The sequence below is a fragment of the Rhyacophila brunnea genome, unplaced genomic scaffold (genome assembly GCF_057557595.1).
Source record: "Rhyacophila brunnea isolate RB1 unplaced genomic scaffold, BYU_Rbru_1.0 scaffold_2, whole genome shotgun sequence".
Lineage (NCBI taxonomy): Eukaryota > Metazoa > Arthropoda > Insecta > Trichoptera > Rhyacophilidae > Rhyacophila > Rhyacophila brunnea.
In genome coordinates this window covers 2,460,123-2,472,444 of record NW_028232859.1, presented here as the reverse complement: position 1 = coordinate 2,472,444, position 12,322 = coordinate 2,460,123, and positions in this window count along the sequence as shown.

Genomic DNA, 12,322 nt, shown 5'->3' with positions numbered 1-12,322 from the left:
ATGTACGAGAAACACACAACAACCCGACCGATCTGATTGAAACTTCGCAGCATACTGAATCGGTAGTGCCGCTGCATGAAAACAAACCGCTTACAGTACTAGTCGTGCCACCTGTCGGCTTTTCTAAGGACTTATTGACCCACCCTCGTATAATGTTCTGTTTAGACACATCTAAAAATTACAGTATACTTTCAATAAAACAGTATTCGATGCTTTCAGCAATATTCATTCTCATCACAATTCTTACATTTCGTTTTCGCTTGAGCGCACACACAAATGTAGAGTATTTATTCGGCACTTCTCTATCACCTGCAAGCCGCTCGAATCCTTCCGTCTGCGGTTCCCAGAACTCTTCACTTCTGTAAGATGGAAAGGGATATTTGTGCAATAGAATTATTACGCAACACAAACCTTATCAAGTAAAAAAGTGTTTTCTGACATAATTTCCATGGTGTCCGAAAAAACAGAATATTGTCAATGAACAATAATTCCCAGACCATAGATTTAGTGTGCACAAAAAATATGGTTGTGCAAGTAAATAATAGGTATTGATTAACACGCCACACTCACTCACCACACCTGGTCTTAATCAGGGGTGACACATACGGGGTCTATTAGGATAAAGCCAAAACTAATGTGTCTCCAGCTGGAGATTACTACCATAACGTAAAAGTAATGTGATGGTCATGTCTAATTGTGAAAAATAGACCATGTGTAAAGCTTCTGAACTTTTCTGATCCATGCATGCAATCTTGCAACTTGCATGATAATACGTGTTTACACATGCATTTTCTATAGATCTACCATCATAAATTGGCATTTCAGCGAGGGCGCTAGTATGACATTGAGAATGTTGCCATAACTAACAAAAAAATGGTAATTTATAATTTTTTATTGGTAGTAGATTTATGTACAAATATTATTAAAATAAAAAATTAACACAATCAAAATAAAAACGTGTTACCTTTTTTATAACCACGAGGAAGAAATGCATAGTTGGAAAAATCAGAAATTGGAAAATATAAAGTAGTATTGTGTATATTTTAGTCATGGAAAAAAATATAATAAAAAATGCGAAAATAAATTAAATTAACTCTAAAGACAGCAAAATAGTATCAACATCAATGGAATTTTAAATAAAACACGATAACTGTAAATTACACAAACAATGTAGAAATTATATAACTACTATAATGGTTCAATTCCAGATAGACTATCATCCGATTCTGTGTCACTCTCAGGACCATTTACGGTAAAAATAAAACCAGTCGAGGTCATATTATGGAATTCAAACTTGTAAATGTCAGTTTAATTAATATACTAAATTTCTTTATAAATCCGTTTACACATACAAATAATAAGTAAGTATTCATTTATATTGCTATCCGACATTAATTTTTTTTTATATCATAACTGAACAAAACTAAAAAAACAAGAAATTACTTGCGTTGTAATATAAATGCAACTTGGTAACACTGAAAATAAATCTTCAGCTGTCATGGCGGTTGGCCGTTGTATTCCATTATCAATATAAATAATCAATTCTTTTTGTCCTTTTCGCAGAATTGCCATACTTTTAGAATGATGTCTCTGGCATTCCCACAAACTGTTTTAGAACTACTTGCCATTATGCACTATACTTATTTCTTCTGTATTTTCAATAACACAATATATATCCCGAATTCTGCACGCTGACGTTTCAAAATGTAAACATTTGACTCAGTCTGGAATAAATTTGTCATAACGCCCAATCAGTAAACGGTCCTTACTGCGGAGTTATTTTCGGATTGCGCTTCGTCTGCATTCATTTCTTCGTGGAGACATGATTCGTTGTTGATTATATTAAAATATAGCTTACTTTAAATACTTACCAAATTATTGGTGCTAAGTAGCTATCGAATAATGTCAAATATTAAAAGGTGACATTCGTTTATTAATAATCTAAAATGCTCTTTATGTTTTCAAATGTACAAACAATAAAAATTTTGCGAGCAAGAAAATCAGCGTACCTACCTAAATTAGCAACAAACACTCATTCGATTATGAAATACTATATCAAATATAAAATTATGTATTAGGTACATTCCTTATTTAAAAGGAAAAAGCTTTTTTTACTTGTTGATCTCTTTTTTAATAGGTATATTTTATTTATCAACACTAAATATAATGTGTTTTTGATATTTTGACGCCATAAGAGCTAAATAAACGCAAGCGCAATCCATAATTCGAGAAACATGTTGTAAAATTAAATGGCGTTTGTGACAAATTTATCCTTGATAGCCAATTTTAGTTTCAAATTCGACCGGCTGACGACTTACAATGGTAGATCTATAGTTATGGCCGTTATAATACGTACTGCCAGCAGTAAATCCATGCACGTGTAAATAGGGTATAATTTTTACAGATAAAGCATCCCTCCCACAGAAGAGGTTAATAAGATGTAAGAAATGTAAAAGTCATCGCCATGGACTAAGATTTTGAAGCAGGGTACTTGATGGTCAGACCATAAAAATCCCAATCCCTGACTCTCCAAATATTGAAAGCATGTGACAAACTTTAACTCATATTATTATGATACAGATGTAACACTATTGAAAATAATATATTATTTAACAAATGTTTAAGTTTATTCCATATTGTTCCACACTCCCAATCCCTAACCTTCTATACCACACCCAGTAGGGTAAGCCAATTTCCATTAACTTTGTGATCACTGCATCCATCATACGGGTATTCTTTTTCTAGATATTAATAGTGTTTCAAGAAAGAAAATCATAGCATATTATTGTCACGTGCAAATGGTTTTTAAAGGAGACTTAGGTGGCTTTTTCGTCTATTATTTTTCTATTTCAAATTATTTTCCTAACTATAAATGTGATTATGGAAACTATTTCTATAACTATAGCAGCTGCTATAAAGTTACCCCAACATCTTCACATCCAACTTATTTATTTATTTATTTTATTATTTAGTGCATGCACTGCACTATTCTAACATGCAATGTGAGATACTATAAAATAATAGCGCCTGTACACGTGCATGGATTTACTGACAGCATTAGTGCGTATTTTAAACTATCATGACAATACCTGTTTACACCTAAAATTGCTGTCTCTACAATTCATTCTTTAAGAGTGAGCGAGACACGATGTTATCATTTTTTATAGTACTATTTCGTACTACTTGACAGGTAGTGAAAATTGGTCAACCTGAAAATTCGTTCATAGTTCATTTTTTTGCCGGCAGCTTCGCCACTATCGTTCTACTGCGCAGGCGCAGATCGAAAAAACCCTACTGTCGCATGAAAATTCAGACGCTTTCAAACATTTTTGATTCATGCATGCAATCTTGCCAACTGCAGGATAATACATGTTTACCCTTACATTTTCATGTTATGGCCGCGATAATACTTACTGTCAACAGTAAATCCATGCACGTCTAAACGGGGTATAATACTAGTTTATGTGGAAATGTTTACTGCGTGCCCCAATAGAGCTCGAAGCTTGCTTCCACTGTTTACCTTTAAAAACATAACATTTAGGAACAATAAATTGGTCATTTCGTTTAATAACAACTACCAAATATACTTTGGGAACCTTTTTTCCTAATAAACCAGAGTGTTGGAGCGCAGCACGGAGCACTGGAGCAATTAGATTTTACCCGTAGCAGGAGCGGAGCCGGAGCACCAAAAATTTGTAGTGTTCCACTGCTCCGGTTGTTTTTTTATTATGAAATTTTCGTCCTAAAATTTAATGAAAATAGTAGATATATTTTGACACTTTGCAACACTGGAATTATTTGAAATATGACAACACTGTCGAGTGATAAATAACCTCACTTTTTTGACTGAAGAGGCAAATAATGAAAGACGATTTGATGTCAGAAATTTTGTTTAATAGAATTAATAATGAAAATGAGGATTATTTTAAAACTACTTTCTTACGTATTTTTTAACATTTTTATACCTACATAATATAATACTTATTAAAACTTTCCGCCCGGAGTGGAGCAGACCATGGAGCGGAACTGGAGCAAGTATTAGGTCCTGGAGCGGAGCAACCCAACTCACTCCAACGCTCTGTAATAAACTCATTTTTGTATAGATTTTTTTCATATCTGTTGGTATTTGCACCCGATTATAATCAATGGATATAATTTTTTTTGTAAGTTGAAGGGATTATTAAAATACTTGCCATGCGTCCACAAAAAATATTTTAGATGTTAGGAATGGGTATGGCATTATATTCATATGGAATAAAATCGTTTTTATAATAAATTCATCTTCGCTGCGATCCCATCAACTTGTCGAATTGAGATAAAACTAGTGTAAAGTTATAGTTCTCCATATTATCGTCTTTTTGGTTAAGGAGTTTAGAGACAAAAAACTAATCCAAAATAACACAATCAACTGAAAAATAACTGAAAACCTAACACAACATACTTATTACAGTAGGTTGTGTTAGATTTTGGTTTGGGTTTTCGTCTCAAAAGACCATGATCATAACAACGATATGCAGATTATAGAAAAATAGGTACCCACCTACTACAAAATTACTGAAACTATCTAAGCAACATGCGCATTTTTTTTAAATACATGCATATTATAACTAACACATTTCATTAGAGAGGCCATTTTATTTCCACATTAGAAAATATTACCCTGGGACCAATGACGATTGCCTGGGACCATTGATAAAATTAAAAAAATAATTTGCAAACGTGAGTTGTGACGACGACGTGTAAACGCGCGATCAGTGTCAAGATTTGACTACCAATAATTATTTTTTCATAAATACAGAAATAATTGTAAGAAAAGTTATAATTTAGACAAGCACTAATTGCGAATAATTTTCAAATTTTGAGTATAGGCAGGTTCCTAATAATTATGTAAATATTGTGTGTATTGTTTTGAACGTTTTTTTTCTATATGGCAATTTTGGGTCAATGTATAGATATGTGGGTGCGTCTGTGTTTCTGTGTATGTAGTTCAAATTAATTCCACAGATGGCAGCACCTTTATAATCGGTTCCCATTCAACACAAATACAAGAGGCACCTAGCGGAAAAATACGAAGCTTGCAATTTGGGACATTTTTTTGATAATTTACAATTTCAACTGTTTATTAAATAATATGTATCTGAAAACATTAAAAAGATTTTTTTTAAGCAAAGATAAACTCACAATTATTGTAAAAAAGATGTGAATTTGTCACATATTTGGTACATAGGTTTTTTATGGTTATACTTAATTTAAAAATTTAGTTTATTCAGTTTTCAAATTTTCAGCGCTTAGATTTTTGACTAATTCATAGTTTTAATATTTTTTATATCTATTATAAAAAACATCGATTTTTATGAAAAATATAAATGTGTATAACTTGAAATCCTTTTTATTTACATCAAATCTAAGGCTATGCCGTCATTATTTTTTAATATCATGTAGGTATATATACTTATAAATATTTATTTGTAAAACTTTTTTGTAATTTTTTTAAAATTATTACTTATAGGTAAGTATTTTTTTTCTTTTTATAATAAAATATTCGGGTGCCATAGATTAGCCATCACTGCGCTAGGGGACTACAACTGCCGTACCTTCTGCACTTCAACTGAGTTGTTATATTATGGCAAAGATTTTTAATGATCCAAAGTCGAACTCGTTTATTTAGAATGTTAACGTATTATTTGATCGATATGATTTTAACGCTCAAAAATAAATATCCATTACTTATAAAAAAAAAATCGCATGGTCATTTTAACTGCGTTGGATAATAGTAGTTTCTTTGAAATTTGTATGTACCCAGTTTTGTTAATATTCAGCATAATAATTTGTCGGTACATTTGTGCAGGTATTAAAATGTATAATAAATCAAACAATATGGTAAACCATGTCGTAATTAAACATATTATAATATCTCATATGAAACAAAGTTATTTTATACAACGTTTTTATTAGCTCGTATTCTTATTTGTCCGGTGTTTGTTTATCCAGTACAAATCTTGCAATCGATTTTTAACTAACTTCCCGACTAGCTAGATTTGAAACTTTTAGAATATATCAGAACACGATGCCAATGAATTCTTTTAATTAACTTTTAGCCATCTTTGAGTAGAATTGAATTAATTTTCAGTTAATTCTGTTTTGTATGAAAAGTTATTTCGGAAGAAATCCGTAATCCAATCCACTATTATTGGTTGCTAAGAGGGTGGTCCTAGCAACTAAATTATTAATATATACGTGCTTTACTATGGAAATCAAAATGACATTTCAGTATTCTATATTTGTTTGTTTTTTATTTACTTCATATCAAGTACAAGTTTGAGCATATTGAGCATAATTATTCAACAGATTTATGTAATATATTTTATGTAATAAAAATACTTTATGCAGTCGTCAAATATGTTTAAAATAAATATAAAGGATAATAAGGCTTCAACATTATATAAATAGATTCTCTACAACGTTTAAGGAATGTCCAGGCTTATGCTCTGAAAATACCATAAAAGCTTCATTTTGACCTACGTGGGGCATGTGGGCCCTTAATCTAATAAAATTTCTGATGGGACAATGGTTTGACCACCATTTTACTAGGATGGCGACATTCGTCCAAGAGTGCCAGACTCGACAGATTCATAATCACCCAAAAACTCATCGTTACTAAGACTTGTCAACCATTCATCTGGCGACCAGAATATTGGCACCTGCTTTTTTATTTTCCAGAATTTCAACGAAATTTTATTAATGAACAGGTTTCGAAATGAAGGACAACATAACTATATTGAAAAAATACATAAGCATTACTCAGTGCAATGAATGAATATTTAGGTACTGTAGGTATTGATAAAGGAATATCAATTTACAATAATTTGTTTTCGCCTAAAGACGACAGACACTGACGCATACAAATCTATTATGCATCGTGTTCGTGCATAGGAATATAGAATTAAGATTGTCTGGTTTTTTTTTTTTGAAAACTCAGCGGCACACACTTTGAATACCTATGAAGTAAATGTTGATTATATGTTTTCACAAAATAAAGAATTTAAAAGGATTTTTTAAAAATTGGCTGCTACTATTACTATTATTCACTATTTTTATCACGAAGATAATGTGGGTCTATTCTATGCTTATCGACCGCTAAAGTGATAAAGTGAAAAATATTATCACACTTAGGGTAGGTTTGTATCAAAATATTAGCACTTATTGTAACAATTACACGAAGCCGGTTTTTATTGTTGCAATAAGTGCTATATTTTAACAGCACCTATCTTGCTGCTGTTAAAATATCGCACTTATTGCAACAATAAAAACCGGCTTCGTGTAATTGTTACAATAAGTGCTAATATTTTGATACAAACCTACCCTAAGTTTGATACTATTTATCAATTTAGTGTTCGATAAGTATAGAATAGACCCAATGGTGATCGTATCGCTGACACAATTATTATTATTCCCTGTATTTCATTATAAAATGTATTTATTTACCCAGTAGGTAACTCTTCAAAACTTCATTTGAATAATAGCGGTCAACTTATTCATTAATCTACAATAGTTTTGCAATGTAAATAAACTATTATGAATCATACAAAATATCTATAACCTTACTAATCTGGTTAACAATTAGGTATATATTATTATTTCTCAACACTTCGGAAATTTCTTCGTTTGAATCACGTGCGATTCTAAATAGACAATGTATATCGAAATAAAAATATTGGAAATCCCGTATTCTTGTAGCGGCGGTTACACCGTCCAAGGTTCCGGGAAAGATACTCCATCATCAGACCATAAAGTGTGGCCTTGATTCTTCCGCATATTTACAGCGTAAAATGGTTGTAATTTTCTGATACAAACGAAATTCGCAGAAACCGCATTCCGATTTAAAATATATTGCGGTTTAGTGTTTTATTTCTTGTTACGCAGATATTATACAATAATATTTTAGTAATTATTATTAATAACCAAACAATAGCATACAACAATGGCTTTGTTTAATTTTTCGTGCCAAAAATTAATTTTATAGAACGGAAAAGACGTTGTTTTGAATGATATCATCCAGTAACTACCACGGGAATATTAAATTTTGTTTGAATTTAAATTTAACTTATTAATTGTATTTAATATCTCTATGATATTAACGCATTATTAAAAAAAATACCTACCTATAATCTTGCAAGTAATTAGTAGTAAAATTCACATGTAGGGCCGTCATATCGAAAGTACCGGCGTACCGTAAAGACAATTTGGGTTAAGACCCGGAAAGTCCACCGATGTTGCGATTCGCTTTGTGATCGATTCTGTGGAGAGCTCTGGCAAGGACCTCGTTGGGCGCGTTTGATACTGCGTGGTGGCCCTTGGTTCTGGCAAAGCTTCGGCTGAGACAGATCCCCGGTGACCTCTTTGCCTTGGTTCAAAGCTACTTCAGCAATAGGGAGATAACCTACGACTCCGGACCCAGCCTGATTCACAGGAGGACCACCATGTGGTGTCTCCAGGGCTCCGTCCTGGGTCCCCTTTTGTGGAACATACTGTTTGACGACGTTCTGTCCCTGCCACTGCCTCCGGGCTGCACGCTCGTTGCGTACGCCGACGACGCTCCTGCTTGTTGGGGCATCGAGCCGACCGGCAATTGAGCGTGCAGCCACGGACGCCTTGGGCAGAATCCTTAACTGGGGGTTGCTGAACAAGCTGATCTTTGCTCCGAGTAAAACGAAAGCTGTCCTCCTCAGGGGTAGTTCTCGGGTCGACATAACTCGACGGCCGCCCACGGTTCGTTTTGGCCAGACCTCAGTGCGTTTCTCCGAAAGGGTTACGTATCTGGGAGTAATTCTTGATGACAAGCTGTCTTTCGTTCACCATGTCAAGACGGCCGTCTCTAAGGCCAATTCGGCTTATCAGAGAATGGCCCGAATGGCGGGCAGCAATTGGGGACTTAAGCCTAGAGCCCTTAAGGTTGCATACGGCGCAATTTTCATGGGAATTGCCGGTTACGCTTCCAGCATTTGGCATTCCCGAGTAAACTCCTTAACTCACGTGAGACGCGCACTACTAAGCGGGCAGCGACTTGCGCTGATCTCGCTTACCAAAGCCAACCGCACAACTTCTACTGACGCGCTTGCCGTACTCGCGAGGATGCTATCCCTCGATCTGCACGTCCAAGTCAGAAGATCGATCACCCTCCTCTTGAGGGGGATCAGCACAACACTCGCCGATGTCCATCTGAGACCACCGCAGAGATCCGAGGACGTTCCTTACAGGAAAACTGTAAGCGACATTGTGTACAAGACCGCATTTGCGGCATGGCAGGCGAGGTGAACCGCCTTCCCCAAGGGGCGGCACACTTACCGTTTTTTTCCAGACGTATTCTGCAGGCACCAAACTAGAAGACTCCAACCTTCACACTGGATTAGCCAGTTCCTCACCGGCCATGGCAACTTCGCCGCCAGACTCCACGAGTTTGTCTTGATAGTAGATGGGCCGGGTTGTACCTGCGGGCATGACCACCAAGATGTTGAACACATCCTCCGGGATTGTCCGCTTATGGAACTCGAACGAGCGGAGCTGATTGCCAGGGTCCGTCCTCACACGGGCCCAATTGGTCATGGAGATCTGATAGCAACCGAGGCCAACTTTGCGGCATTCGAGAAATTTTCAGCGTCGTATGGGGAGTGGGATAGTCCCGACTCCTCTGTAGACTCATCCATTTCAATTCGTGACACTCAGTATGTGGGTACACAGGCCGCTTAACGTCAGCGGACAGCAGAGCCAATCCAAAAAACAAAAAAAATCTTTCTTCTTTAAGCACTACGGTGCATGGTTGCAGTATCAGTCCCGTGCGGCTCCGTCTCGGGATGGAATGAGCACTTAAAATCACTTCTTTCAGACACGTTTAAAGCGTCATAGAAAGCGGCCGTGCATATCCACGGCTGTGCATAAATGACGGGTGGTGGTGGGAACTTTAACGTATAATTATTTTTAGTCTAATTTCACTCCATTTCACGGTATATATTTATTTCGTTATACCAATGTTATAAGTACATTAAAACATAGTTCGTCTTACTGCGAGTTGTATGTTTTTGACACATTGACTAAAAACAACTAAAAAAAATTAAATTAAAAACAGTTTATTAATGTTAATTAGTGATCTATAATGATATTTATTAAAAATAATTACTGAATAAATTTGCTTATTTAAAAAGTAACCACACGGATTTTTGAAATATGGAAATTCCATTTAAAACCAAAATTGGACAGTTTTTATGGTCTCCTGAAAAAAAAGTTGATCTTGATTTATGAGTTTTACAAGATAGACCGACGATGTATTGTAGGTATATTGGCGAACAATGAATAAAGAATTTAAAACAGAACATTGTTTTCTATTTAACATTATATAAATGCTAGTTTCTAGCCTTCTAGTTGACAATTTCCCTTTATCACTAATTTTACTACATACTCAAAATAAAACACAATAATATTACGAGTATAATACTTATTCTATATTCAATAACTATATTCTATTCTATTCTATTCTATTCAATAACTATATTCTATTCTATTCTATTCTATTCTATTCTATTCAATAACTATATTCAATAACTAGAGTAGGTAATAAATTATAAAATAATGGAGGACTTTTTTTTTTTTATTCAATACTGAATAGTACACACAAGATTCAAGCGAGAACAATTACCTAGATAGTCAAAGATATGAGTTCGAGTCCCACTCGAACTATCTTTTTATGCTAGAATGAATTTCAAAATGTTTGTATTTTATATAAAAAGACTTTTAACGTATATTCCGTTACTTACTTTCTATTATAGTGGAACAACTTAAAATTGAAATTGCGCAGAGTGCGATTTCTTCCACTGCGCACGAATTAAATACATACTGTAAATTTAATTATTGTTACCGTCATTATTTCCGATTTCTCTTAATATGAAACCTATTTCATCGTTTTCTCTCGATGTCGTTTGGCATCTACACATTTTGCTATTTCAATGTTTGTTAGTATTCTGAACTTGCAACCATTAGGTTTTTTTTTCGTACAAGGTTGTTGTTAGTAATTTTGAACATGGTGTGTAAAATTCCCACCTCCGCTCCCGTTATGTATATGCAGCCACGTCATACGCGGCCGGCTAACATAACCCTTACGTGTGCCAGATCAAAGAATTTAAGCTCTCATTTTGTCCCGAGCAGAGCCGCACGGGACTGGTGATGCAACCTTGCACCGAAGTGCGAATGCATGATGTTAATTTATATGGCAACTATCAGAGTGACTTTAATTTGAAGAGTCGCAAGGGGAGTCGAGAGTGTCCCGCCCCCCGTACGCTCTGGCGAATTTAGTAAAGGCCGCCGTGTAAAGGCCGCAGTAATTTTGAACAATCACAAATACCCAGGCTTTGAGAAAAACACATAAATATTGTGTCCTCACCAGGATCGAACCCAGAACTCTCGGGCGGAAGGCCAGCGTCTTACCCACTGCACCACGAGAGCCGCCGCAACCATTAGGTTGAGCGAATAGTCATCAATCAATCGGTAAAAAAAAATTCAATAGATGTTAGCCAACACATTATTCATTTTATTGTAGATCAAATAGAAAAAAAATGTTTTGTAATAAAACAAAACGTATACAAAATAATAAAAACGTAGATGGTACCTACATAATATAATAATAATACTATGTTAATAGTCTGATGATAATATGCATCGGCGTTATGAAAATGGTCTCATAATCTATGCCGAGTTCGCTATCTATGGTGCGTATATTGGAAATGATTAGTGTGGGGTGTAGCTGAATAAATAATGTATCATTTAGAATTTAGATTACGTTTTTTTATATTCCGTAGGCAGACGAAGACGTTAGAATTAAAAGAAAACAGGAACTTCCGGCTCCCATCAATATCATTTTCATTTGAGAGTGTTGTTGAAACTGTGAGACACGTATTACATTATAAATGATTGAATCTTAACGGCCCACGTGCAGGTCAAAATGGAGATTTTATGGTATTTTCAGAGCATGATCCTGGAAATTCTTTAAACATTGTGGATAATCTATTTATATAATTTTAAAGCCTTATTACCCTTTATATTTATTTTAAACACTTGATGACTGCATAAAGTATTTTTATTATATACAACAGTATTAGAATATAGTCATGTTTCAGTACATCCATGAGCAGTGGTGTTAAGATTTTTTACATTTATTAATTTTTAAACGCATTTATAAAAACATTAGTAAAATTTATGTTAACATTATATAGTGAAATATTTACGATAAAAAAATATATTTTATAATCTCTGTGATCCCAAATTTGACAAGAAT